This window comes from Anomalospiza imberbis, chromosome 14 (assembly GCF_031753505.1).
Source record: "Anomalospiza imberbis isolate Cuckoo-Finch-1a 21T00152 chromosome 14, ASM3175350v1, whole genome shotgun sequence".
Classification (NCBI taxonomy): Eukaryota; Metazoa; Chordata; class Aves; order Passeriformes; family Viduidae; genus Anomalospiza; species Anomalospiza imberbis.
The window spans coordinates 6,496,093-6,508,443 of NC_089694.1; the positions used below are offsets into that span (position 1 = coordinate 6,496,093).

Sequence of the window (12,351 nt, forward strand, 5' to 3'; positions counted from 1 at the left end):
AGCTACAGAGGAAGAAGGCAACAGGAGTTAAGAAAGGGGGAGCAGATGGACCAGCCCCCATGTACTCCATGTTGTCAGTCCACTAGTTAGGGCAGCAACAGGACTTTGGTCACAAGTAGCAAAACAGTGGAAACATTAGAAGCCTGTCTCCAGTGCTGAGGTGTTTTTCCCTGGGTAACAAGTGTGTGATTATTTCTTTATTTTACTTTTAGCATCTTTTCCATGTTTCTAGTAAAACCTCTTGGCAGCAGAACATCTTTCTTCTGAAAGCCACAGAGGGTTCTGCTGTGTTGCATCACCATCAAACCAGAAAACTTCTTCTATGCTTGCACTGTGCTCATCTGCTGAGCTCTGCTCCAGAACGGAAGGAAGAGCTCAGCTTCTGCCCTGAAAGGACAATGCCTCCCAAAAACACACCATCTTGAGTGGCCAGCAGAGTGTCACGAGACTCACAGTTCCCCTTGCAGTGCCTGTCCCATGGAGGGAACCTGTTGGCTTTTACACCTGCTGGGTTTGTACCATACTTCAGAGCAGGGAGGTGGGAGATGAAGTCCCAGAGAAATTTGTCCCACTGTAATTTGATGCTTGTTCTTGTAAAAGAGGAAGGGGTTTACTTTCTTCCCCTTCACCCTAGTCATCTGGAAGGATCTGGGAGCTGAAAGGGAGAGTTATCTATAAAGCAGAGGGCAAACTACTGGAAGCAAAAATTGGAAATGCATGAGAAAACAAGAATGAAGGGCATAAAGAAACCCTTGGCCAGCTGTGGTGCAAAGGAGGTTGGGTCTGTTGAAACCTCAAGGTTTGAGTGACAGCAAGGCTTGGGGCTGACATGGCTGTGTGCTTCATGGAGGATCCACTGGAGACAAAGCAAAGCCTGAAATCATAGACCTTGCTCTCTTTTGAAGCTAACCTCCATGATAAAGATCAGGGTGATGTCTGTGAGTCATGAGGAGGTGCTTGAGGGAGACCATGGGAGTGTGAGTCATAAGGAGTAGAGCCATTTCTGGACCACTTGTGGACCATGTTTGTCCAGAAGTGCACAAGCTAGTCAAAAAGCAGAACACAATTTGCTTAGGCAATGATACATATTTATGGGTTCCAGCTTTGTACAAACTCCAGCTTCTTAAAAATATTTACTAAGAAATAGTTGCAACAAAAAGACCAAAAGCTCAGTATTCCAGTTTATTAATACTCTCAAATATTGCAAAATTTGCTGGTGGTACTGTCCTAAAACCAGTCAGTAGAATCTTGTGATTTTTTTTTATTTTTGAGTTTTCCATGTCAAATGCTTTCAGAGTTTGATTTGTCAAACTGGATGCTGCCCCTCTCATCCCCCTACCCTGACATATTTGAAATGCTACAAGTCAGTTACTGAAAACACTTAGCAATCATTAAATCTTCAAGTGGGATGATTTAGAGGGAATTACTTTAATAGCAGAATAGGCAACCTTGCTGTAAGTGCTGACTAGGAATAACTATGCCAAGACAAGAAGTCTTCTCCAAACAACAAGGCTCCCAGGAGGGGCAATGGACTCCATGGCCTAATTTAAAACAGATTGAGCAAACATGCATTTTCACAGGCTAATGGGCCAGAGGGAAGTTAATGAGCATCCTCATTAGTTTGTACTTCATATGAAAAAGATTACTACGTGTGCAAGGCAAGATTCTTTATTATGGATAATGCTGCCTTTACCCATGATGTTGTGATTATTGTTGCCAGGATCTTGTTAACTGAGCTTAATTTACAGCTAGCTAGTTAATGCTGTGTAAGAGAACAGCACTGTATTTGGATGCAAATAACAAGGACCCAGGGCACAATTCCCTGTCTTCACAGGATAGAGAATTTGCACCAGCACCACTTCTGCTCTGATTTAATGTTGGGAGGATACCCCGACAGATACTTCCAACACCAAGGTGGAAGGGAAACCTGACAGCACAGCATCAGTCAGATGTTCTGGAACAATGGGATGGGCTGCTCAGTACCTCGGTGGGTTTCTGAAGAAGTGCCAAGCCTGGAGAGGAAGGCTCCTGCCAGAGCAGGAGGAAAGGGCTGCACCCTCGAGGTCGTGTTGCTCAGCAGTGCCTCACTTGGGGTATTTGACAAACTGACACTCTGCGCACCGAGTGTCGGACTCAGCTTGTCAAATACACGCAGTGCCACACTGCAGCTCCCGGGGTCACAGTGTCCTCGCTGGGCATCAGCCTGGGCACACAGAGGGAAAAGAAGCACAGCGGCTGTTGTTAACTTCAGAGACTTTTTCCAGTTAGCAAAAAGCATCATTTATCCTCCCGTATTTCCCCCTCCTGCACTCTTTTTGGGGTGAGAGAGAACCACACCAGCAGACACTGCCTTCTGCTGAGGAAAATACCCACTCTATTAATTCCAAAGTCAGAAAAAGAAGTACAACTCTGCCCCTGGGCATACACATAGGGGTTCATCACTGACTCTGTTGGAGGCTCCTCCATTTGGCAGGAGACTGTAGAGATTATGATGCTGAAAGAAAACCAAGCTCCACATAGGGAAACAATGAACTTCTTCAGAAGTGAAGTGAAACTTTCTCTTCTGTTGACAAACGAACCCCCTTCTGCTTAATTTCTAGCAGAGAAAGCCTTTCCTGCAATAAGTGGAGCTTTCCACCTCCAAATGCTGGCATAATCCAGCCTTTAAGGCTGAACATCATATTCACACACACACACACACACACACACACACTTCTTGCACAAAGTGTTATTCCCTTGTTCTCTTAACAAGAGTGTGCAGGAAATGCAGAAATGCACCTAAAGAAAACTAAATAACAAAACATACACAAGTGAAGATGTTGCACAGTATTACTCTGTTCTGTGTCCTTCTCAGATGCTGACTGTTTAGAAATTCAGTCTAAAAACAGATTTGAAATTCTGATACTGTACAACCCTCCCAGAAAAATCCACCCTGGCTCCTAAGTTACACACCCATTCTGAACAACACTGTTTATGTCATTCATACTCTCTGTGGACATGTCCAGATATAGCTGAGTTTTTAGCATGGTGTTTTAGCTTCCTTACCAGGCCACAGATTTTAATTTCACATGACCAGCATCACCAGTTTGTGAGAAAGTAGTCTTGCTATTTTTAGTATCAAAATAAAGACTGAAACGTTTTTAATTATATTTTTTAAGGTAGACCATTAAGGACACTAAAGTAGTATTAAATTAAGTATATTAACAGTATCATACAGTGGGCAATTCATCAACCATTTCTACCTCTAACTTCTGTGACTCTATTTTACACAGATGATCATAGGATTACATCTAATATCACATACAGAAACATCCCTGGAAAGGAAAAGGTTTTTTCAGGTGAAAGCACAGCAAATACAGGTTCTCCGAACCCAGAAGAGAGTGGAGTAAGACTTAAGAGCAAGATAACAGCTACAGCTTTAAAGGTAAAATCTGTTTCTAGACTGAGTCACTACGAAGGCTTTGCAATTCTGGCATTCCCCTGTCTCCACCTTCGCCTTGGGTGCAATGTAGATAGTGACCAGTTCTGTGTTCTGCCTTCTCATTCCAAATGCAGTTCAGCCATAGCTGATAAAACTATGTGGCAATGGATAAAATCAGCATATGCACTTCATAAAGATAAGAAAACTATGTTAATAAGCTGATTTAAGATCAGCCTGCTGGAGTACGTGTGAACCTGTGATCCCCAAAAGGACTCTAAGCCATACCAAAATGTGGGGAAGCCACTAGAGAAAGACTAAGCAGGCTCTTCAATAGGTATCAGTGACCACATTGCCTTCAGCTTCGGTGCAGATGTCTAACAGATCTGGCCTTGGAGGGGGAAGAAGAAAACAAGGCAGCACTGCTTCTGCAATTGAAGCTTAAAATAATCCCCCGTTGTGGCTTTCTGAGGGGAAAAACAGCCACTTAAAATGTTGCTGTGAGGGACAGATAAGGGGTGGGGTCACAATGGGGATAATTCTATCAGCAGATGGGAATGGATCTTGCAACTCTACCCGTAGAGATCATATCTGATGTGAATGGATTTGTCATTGTCGGAGCTTCTGGTTTCAAGCTAAAGTGGGTATTCCCAAGTAAAAGCTCAGTGTTATAAAACTGAGCAATCTACTGCATACTCTGAAGGCCAAACAAAAAGAATTTTTCTTGCTGCATTCTTAAGTCAGTCCCTTACCAAATTCACAAAAAAGTCCCCCCCAGGCTGCACATCATCGCTCAGGTATTTTTACAGGGCTGTCAGACTGTTCTGCAACTTGTAATGAAAATAAATGAAAAGCAATATTATTGGATAGATTCAACTCTAAACCTAATAACAGCATGCATAGAAGTGTGACTGTGTGGTTTTCACATGCTGAGTAGCAGAGCCCTAGAATGCAGGCTGCAGCCATTTCAAGACATGCATTTATTATGCAGGATTTGAACTGGAATTAAGGTCGTCTCTGTTCTCCCCTTGGTGAAACACAAATCACAGTCTGAATTGAAAGCAAGAGTCCCCATAGATCTGTGGCAACAGTGTCTGCTGAACCTCTGGCCGGCTGAAACCTTGGGTTGTGCTTTTCCTAGGAGCTGGAAGCCTTTGTCATAACAGAGACAAATAAGGCTTTGCTCATGGCAGGCTTCCACTGGATGCTGTCCTGCTCCATATATGACCCTCTTATGCCCCCAGCCCTGCAGTGGACACTGCAAGGAGGTTTGCTATTAATATAAATTTATTAATATAAATGCTGATTCATTTCAAAGCCCCCAGGAAGGGCCTGATAATGCCCCTGTTACCTTCAGGTCACCCTCACATGCTCCCACAGCCCCTGCACTCCCCTGAGCCCCGCAGCCCCCGTCCCTGCACACTGGACTCTGTCCCCATCTCCAGACACACAAAGAGGGTAAATGCAGTAAACTTTCATCTGCTCTACTGAAACCATGGGGACAGTGAGAAATGGAGCTGTCGAGCACACTCACACAGCGCTGGGACAGGGTCTCTCCCTGGTTACACCCTCCTCATCCCACACCCTCCCCTGTTCATTGTGAGCTGCCTCATCTATGACTAATTTAGATCAAAATCTCCCACTGCCAGGAGCTCACAGGCAGCATGTGTGTGTCTGTGAGCTGAGGGAGCACACACACATGTACCCTGCTGCTGAGTAGGGCAACATATCACTGCTAATCATAATTCATCTTCATCAAGGAGCCGTGGTCCAGGGCGCTGTGCTCCCTGGCTGGGACCGGTGGCATTCCATCCCTGAGCCTGCCCTCCCCAAGCACACCCAGCCAAATGCTACCTCATCCCTGAAAGGAGGCACCAAAAAGCCCCTCTGGCTTAGGCAGACACAGCCCCAGCTCCGAAGGGAGGCAGCCCAAACCCAAGCAGAATTAAGACCCCTCAGAGTTCGAGGTGTAACATGGGGTGGGAGGACAGCTTTCTTCATTGCCAGGAATTGTCCCACACCTTTCGGCGTCCCAACACCCACAGGCCTTTGGGACCTCCTGAGGGAGAAACAGGAGATGAACCCCAAAGGACACATCCTCCCCTGTCCCCAGCCCCCCTTCCGCGGGCAGGACGGGGACCTGGCACCTACCATCGTGGGGCCATCCAGACCCGCGGCAGGCCGGGCCGGGCCGGGGGTCGTGCAGGAGCGCTGTGGGGGCTCAGCCCGGGCACACAGCGCGGTTTTGAAGGGGCTGCTCCTCCTTCAAGAGGAAGCTGCGAATGGGGAAGATAAGGCTGAGGTTAGATAACAGGAAATGTCTGGATGTGAGTGACAACATGTCCAGGTTGTTGTGAAAGCAGCTCTCCCCATCCTGCCGTGCGGCACGAGGCTCGCGAGCGGGGTGAGGGCAAGCGCCTCGGCCTTTGCCCAGTGCGGCCACGACCCCTCAGGGCCGGGCACAGGGGCCGGGCACACAGGGCCTGCAGCTGAGCCAGCCACTGGCAGCACAGGGAAGGGCACCAGGGGAGCTGTGAGCAGCCACACCAACTGTCCCCAGTCCGGCCACCTCCATGTCACAGTGGTCAGGCTCCCCTGCCCTGGCTGCTGAGGAGCCAGGCTGTGAAGGCACAAACAGCCAGAAGGGCTCTGGTCAGGGACACAGGCTCATGCCCAGGGGTGGATCTCTTACCCTGAGAGGAGTCTGAGTGAGGCGCGGGGAAGCAGAGTTCTGTTCTCAGGGCTCCAGCCATTGCAGGAGATTTTGTTCCAAAAGCTGCCCCACAAGGCTCACCTCACTTTTGAACTCATGGCCATGCCTCAGCTCTTCTGTTCCCTCGCACACACATGGGCAGACAGGGTTTCCTTTCCCAGTTCCAGCACCCGACCAAGGAGCTGGCCCTACTTCTGTGCCCCTGCTGGTCCCTCCACAGACCCTCTGGTGTCCACTGAGGTCCCCATCCTGGCCTCTGGAGCACCCACAATGCCTGCACAAAAAAGTAAACACCAGAGTATAGCTCAGAGCTGTAACCAAAGCAAGTCCCACAGTTTCTCCTCTCCTGTCCCCTCCCTGTACCACCCTCAGTATGGGGCAGCCTGAGGTGGCACCTAGAATCAGTGCTGTTTTCACCTGGCCAGAACCCCAGCTGGCCAGCACAGCTGTGGGGACAGAGACCAGCAAGCTGCATTTGCCCGTGCCAGTAGCACAGGCTGGCCACGCAAGACCAAAATGAATTCAAGCAAACCCAGGAATTTCAGAGGCATTCCTCATCTTTCTAGACCAGCATGATACACAGTATATTTTGTAAGGCCAGGATTCATTAAAAATATATTGGTGCAGACCAGTCTGCACCATCCCAGGCATGTTTACCATCAGCTAGCCCTGATGGTGTGACGGACACTTGAGGGACATCCCTCTTGTAGCATTGGTTTTCCCACTCCTCACATTCAGCTGCAGCCCTTCCTTTCCAGTTTTGCCTCCACACTGCTGTCTGGCTCTTCAGCCAAACCCCACAGACACCCTCCAGTGCTGGTGGCTGGGGCCTGCCCTAGTCCAGCAGCTTTCAGTTACGTTATCAGCATGCCAGGACTGCAACCACAGACTTTATGTTTCTGCAGCTCTGACCAAACCCCTAATCTGGAAAGCAGTTATTTATGCCTCCAAGTAACTGAGCCCCCTGGAAGCACCCACAATGTACTCCTGAGACTCTGTGCAGACATAGTAAGACCAGCCAGCCTGCTAACAGTCAAACCCATTCCCTGTGCCTGAGGAAAAGTCAGATAATGAGGAATACAGTTACTGTCCAGTTCCTCTTTCATTTGCCTGTGTTTTAAAATATGCAGTAAAAGAGGAATGGACAGGTCTGAGTGGTTTTGTTCTGTTTTTACTTTGGTTTTAACTGGCTGCAAGAAGTAGGTCTGTTTATGTAGTCTATGTAGTTTTTTATGCAAGCCAGCATGAGCTTGAGTCCATGAAGGCTTTCTAGCCAACATGCCACCAGAAACCTGCTACTCATCAGCTGGGGCAGTGGGAGATCAAGCATCCTCCCCTAGCCAGGACACTCTGCTTTGCCTGCACCTGACCCCAGCCCAGTCCCGTGGGCCACAGTAACATCCAAGGTGGAAGGCTCTCAGGGAAGCTGATTTCCTCTATACTTTGCAGATGTCACCACACTGCCCTACTCTGTGCAACAGCCTTGAAATCACACTCAGCATTTCCCAATGAAGGGACTGTTTTCAGTGCACTTGCAGTGCATGCAGCTCTGTAGCTTAATCTGGGAAGAGGAAGAAAGGAGGTAGAGAAGCTGTGGGCACCACAGACTGCCATCAAATAATGTTTCAGAGGCTTCTGCACACTGCTCCCCAAATTTTCTTGGAAAATCACTTCAAAAAAAGTGCATACATTTCATTAGTGTGCAGCAAATTCTCTCACACTTCAGCTGCAAATTCTTGTTGTTTTTACCTGCTATAAAGTAGAATATGAAGGATTAGCAGGTTTGTACTGGACATGGAAAAACTGGGACTCATTTAATTCCTGTGCTGCTCTGTGCAGATCAATCCACGCAGACATGAAACAAAAAAGGACATGGAACTTTTGGAGCAAGTGCAGAGCAGATCCACAAAGCTGATAAGAGGACTGGAGCACCTCCTCGACAAAGACAGGGAAAAGAGTTGAGGCTGTTCAGCCTGGAGAGGAGAAGGTTTGTGAAGACCTTATATGAACTTCAGTACTTGAAGAGCCTACAGATACCAGAAGCTGGAGAGGGACTCTTCATCAGGAACTGTAGTGAAAGGACAAGGAGTAATGGGTGCAAATTGAAAGAGAGGAAATTTAGGCTGGATATTAGGAAGAAATTATTTACTGTAAAGGTAGGGAGATACTGGAACAAATTGCCCAGGGAAGTTGTGAAAGCCCCAACCCTGTCACAGTTCAAGGCCAGTTTAGAGAAGGCCTTGAGCAAGCTGGTCTAGTGCAAGGTGTCCCTGCTCATGGCAAGGGGATTTGGGACTAGATGATCTTTAAGGTTCCTTCCAACCCTTCACTTTCTATGTTTCTGTGATCCAAACTGACTTAGCCAAAGCTAGGTCAAGGCTAGGAGAATCTGGCCTCTGGTCAGCATGCCTTCACAGCACACCAGAAGATTTTACATTGGGACAGCTCCTTGCACAAACATCTTCAAAGCCAATATACTCTTTCTGATGAGGGAATTAAAGCTGTGTGCTACCAAGTCAGGCCCAACTCCAGTCATCAATGACTGTCTTCCATTTCAGTTTGCTTAGTCAATCCAGTTCTGCCAACCAGCAGCATCCAGAATTAAGTCCATCAGTTTTGAAGCCATCATATCAAAGGATGGAAAGACAAATTATTCATACATCAAATTCAAAAATACCAAACCACTTTTCTGAAGTTTCTCCTTCCAGGTGAAGAATACTATTATTTACTCCTGCATTGGCTAACTGTTCAAATTGTTTTCCTTCATCCTTAGTTCTTGGAGAGCTTTCAGACTAAATCTCAGAGAGCCAGTTGCTACCAGACTTTCTCCTGAGCTATCTGCGAGAACAGCAGGCACTGCCTTGCCCTGCAGTGAGGTGTTAATGACCCAGGGTCTAGCAAAGCCAGCAGTGACCCCTCCAGCAGTCAGCTCCAACAAAGCCAGCAATGACCCTTCCACCAGTCAGCTATAACACCACCCTTTTCAGTTTGTCCAGATGTGAGTGAGCTTTGACACTTCTCAGCATTACAGGTGCTGCTTGGGAGAAGCTGTGAGGCCCAGTGAGAGCCCAGCATGAGCGCGCATGGGGGAAAGCGTAAAAAGAAGGGTGTTTATATGAATGACCACAGCGACCATGTGAGTGAGGAGAGGAGGAAAGAGGAGACCAAGAGCAGCCCTGAGCTGCCACTGCAGCACTTCCCTGTGCCTCTGGAAGCACTCATCGTGCTGGATTCTCCAGGGAGCAAGATGGGGTGAATGTTTTCATAGTTCCTTTCCTCCAGAAGATGAGATGGCTAATCATGATAGCTTAGCTCCAGGCACTAAAAGAACTTGCAATGGTACAGGAAACTATCACAACTATTCCTTGAAGGCGAAGCTGTGCATGATGGAGGAACTCCCTTGGGAGGTCTTTAATCCCTACATTTGGGCAGGGATCTCTTCAGCCAGCAAGGTTAGAGACATTTCATACTCACCACCAGCCTCCTTCTAGGAACAAGACTTCTCAACTGCCATGTCTTGTCAGCAAAACTCACTTAGCTGAACCCTGCCTCACTGGCCAGCCTGAGCTTTGAGGTGTGTGAACATCTTGTTCCCATTTCCATTCTTCACTTCGTTCAGAAAGAAAAACAAATCAACACACCATGTGGACCTCCAAGTTTTGCTGTCAGTGCCATCCTCCCTTCCTGCCCTCTTTTCTGGCAGGTGCATAGCAACAAGAGTCAGAGGCTGAGCTCCAGCAAACAGCGGATATTTCTGTTCATGGCTGATTATGTGTTTGGCACGTTTGTTTTAGACCTCTGGTTAAGGGGGGAAAGAATGAGAAAGAGAGACAGAGGCGGGGTGGAGGAGGGGAAAAGGCAGACACCAATCAAGAGGTTCAAAGCTGGTTTTCAGATGGACAGTGAGAGATAAGAAAACCCCACTAACTGTCACAGCTACTGAATGACCCAGAAGACATCCTGTACCTCATACACTATTAAGAATAGCATTCAGAGAACAGTAGTAGTGTTGATATTTAATCCTAAAGAAGTAGCAAAGTAGCACCAGCCAGAGGTCAAGTAATTTCAGGTAGCTTCGATTTATTCTTATTTAATTTTAATGAGTACACTTAGATTTTTATGAGTGGAGGAAAACCAGACTTCCTTTTTTTCCCTAGGTCTGGCATACCTGTTCAGTTGAGACCAGTTCTCTGTTCATAGGTGCTAAGTAACCTTGTCTAGAGATTTTGCTTCAAAATAAAGTTGTATTGCAGCCACCTTAATTCCCTAATTTCCTTAATTCTAGTGCATCATCGAAAAATAAAGCTATATTTTCCATATTTGCTCCATCAAAGGACTATCTTCTTTCTTGCAGTAATCTTATTACATGGCTAGACAAAGAGTAAAGTCTTACTCTAGGTCGGAAAGACTGATAGACTTTATTCACTGCTGGTATCAATACAGTTACTTCTGAGAACAGAATCCAACCCTAGAATTCTAAAAAGACAACCATGGATTCATATATGCATTGAGTTTTTTTTTCATAAAAAAAAAATTAACAAGCATTTAAGTTGTCAAAAACAGGATTGTGCCAATTCTTTTTCACAGACAGTGAAGACAGAGAGCAACTGTGCTTCTGACACTCATCACTGTCTTTTATTGAACATGCAGTAACTAATTTTTTTTTTTTCTCTGCATATTACTTTCAGAAGCCACATATCAGCCAAGTTTCTCTACTGCCACTTTCTGGAGAGCCTACCAAAGTAATATCTTGGGTACAAAGCACTGGTGATGGTTACAAGGCATGGCAGGCCAAGGCCTGTGGTGGACCTGCACGCTCCTGCTCTGCAACCACAGTCTCTGTGCCATGCCAGGCTCTCTCCCACATGGGAATACAGCAGGAAAAGCTGCAGTGGTGCTCTCAGACTGCCCTCCCAGTGCTCAAGGGGCCAGTGCTGGCAAAAGTAATTGGCAGTCAGGAAAGAAAACCACATCAGGCCTTCCATGTTTGGAGATACCACTTCTAAAGGCTCCTAAGCCACAGATAACTGGAAAATGGGACTGCAGCTAGAGAGATACCAGTTGCCCAGTCTTTCCATTCTTCCTTTAGCATCTGCTGCTGGTGAACCCCAAGTGATAGGGTGCTGGGTCAGCCAGCCCCTACTCTGATCCTGGGCAGATGTTCTGCTCTTCAGTTAAGCCTCAGAACTGACTGCAGTGACAGCATGGGACCAACATACCAGGAACACCTAAATGCCAAGCTGATGTGTTTATCAGTCCTGCACTCCACAGGCAACTCCTGCAGTGTCACAGAGGTGTCCCTTGAGCAATGACCACTGTCAGACCCTTCAGTCTGGGCTTCTGGGAGGAGGCAGATGTGCAGTTATCGCTCACCCCCCTTTTAGAACGCAGAGGGCATTTCGACACCGCTGCCTCTGCTTGCAGAGTCACTGTCAAAGGGAAGTACGTGACCGCGGGGCTCTGGCTCCCAGCTCTCCTGCTGTGTTGCTCAACAGTGACAGTTAGGTTTACATCAGCCACCTTTCTCTGTGGCAATGAAGTGCTTCCCAAAGACCATCATAACAGAACAAAAGTGGGTTTCTGTACAACACATCTGTCTCTCAGTACATGAGGTATCATGCTGCTAGGCCACCTCGTAATCATTACATGAAACCTCTCCATTTGGGACACAGAAGATGTTCACAGACAATGTGAAAAAACATCTTTCACAGCAGGATGGCCTGCTTCATTAGACCTTTTCAGAGTGGCTCAAGAAAAGCCAAAACAGAATTGTGTGGGTTGGTACAACTGCCAACAAGTTTGCAAAAGTGGGAACCCTGATTTTCATAAGCATTGCCGTGGCTGCTGCACAGCTGCTCACCCCTCCCAAGAGGAAAATTGTAGTTTGAGAGAAGGCCACATAACTTGGGCAGCCTTTTCTTTTGGACTCTTAAGAGATTATTCATTAAGTCATATGCCTTCACACTATAGCTGAACTGGGATAGTCACACCAAACAGACCAGGACTCTCTCCAACACCCATTATCTATTTCCATCACATCTTCCCTCCTGTATTGGAGCTTTTGAGACATAGCAGGGTGTTTTCCACTCCAGTGAAATTCTACCAGCACACCTCTTCCCTCTGCAGTGCCTCATGGGACAGCCTAGAGCAGCGATGCGGGCTGAAAGGCCAGCCTGTAGCAGTTGGGGATTTCTCCCCCTTCCCAAAGCAGCTGAGTTGC

At 47.1% G+C, this 12,351-nt stretch overlaps 1 long non-coding RNA gene across 1 annotated transcript; it reads right to left on the minus strand.

Moving 5' to 3' along the window:
- Positions 1-1,164: 1,164 nt before the first annotated feature.
- On the minus strand, positions 1,165-7,474 carry LOC137482396 (uncharacterized). Its single transcript, XR_011004039.1, has 2 exons — positions 5,570-7,474; positions 1,165-2,203 (listed from the first exon to the last, which is right to left on the minus strand). It is a non-coding gene; the product is annotated as an uncharacterized lncRNA (long non-coding RNA).
- Between the last annotated feature and the right edge of the window lie 4,877 nt (positions 7,475-12,351).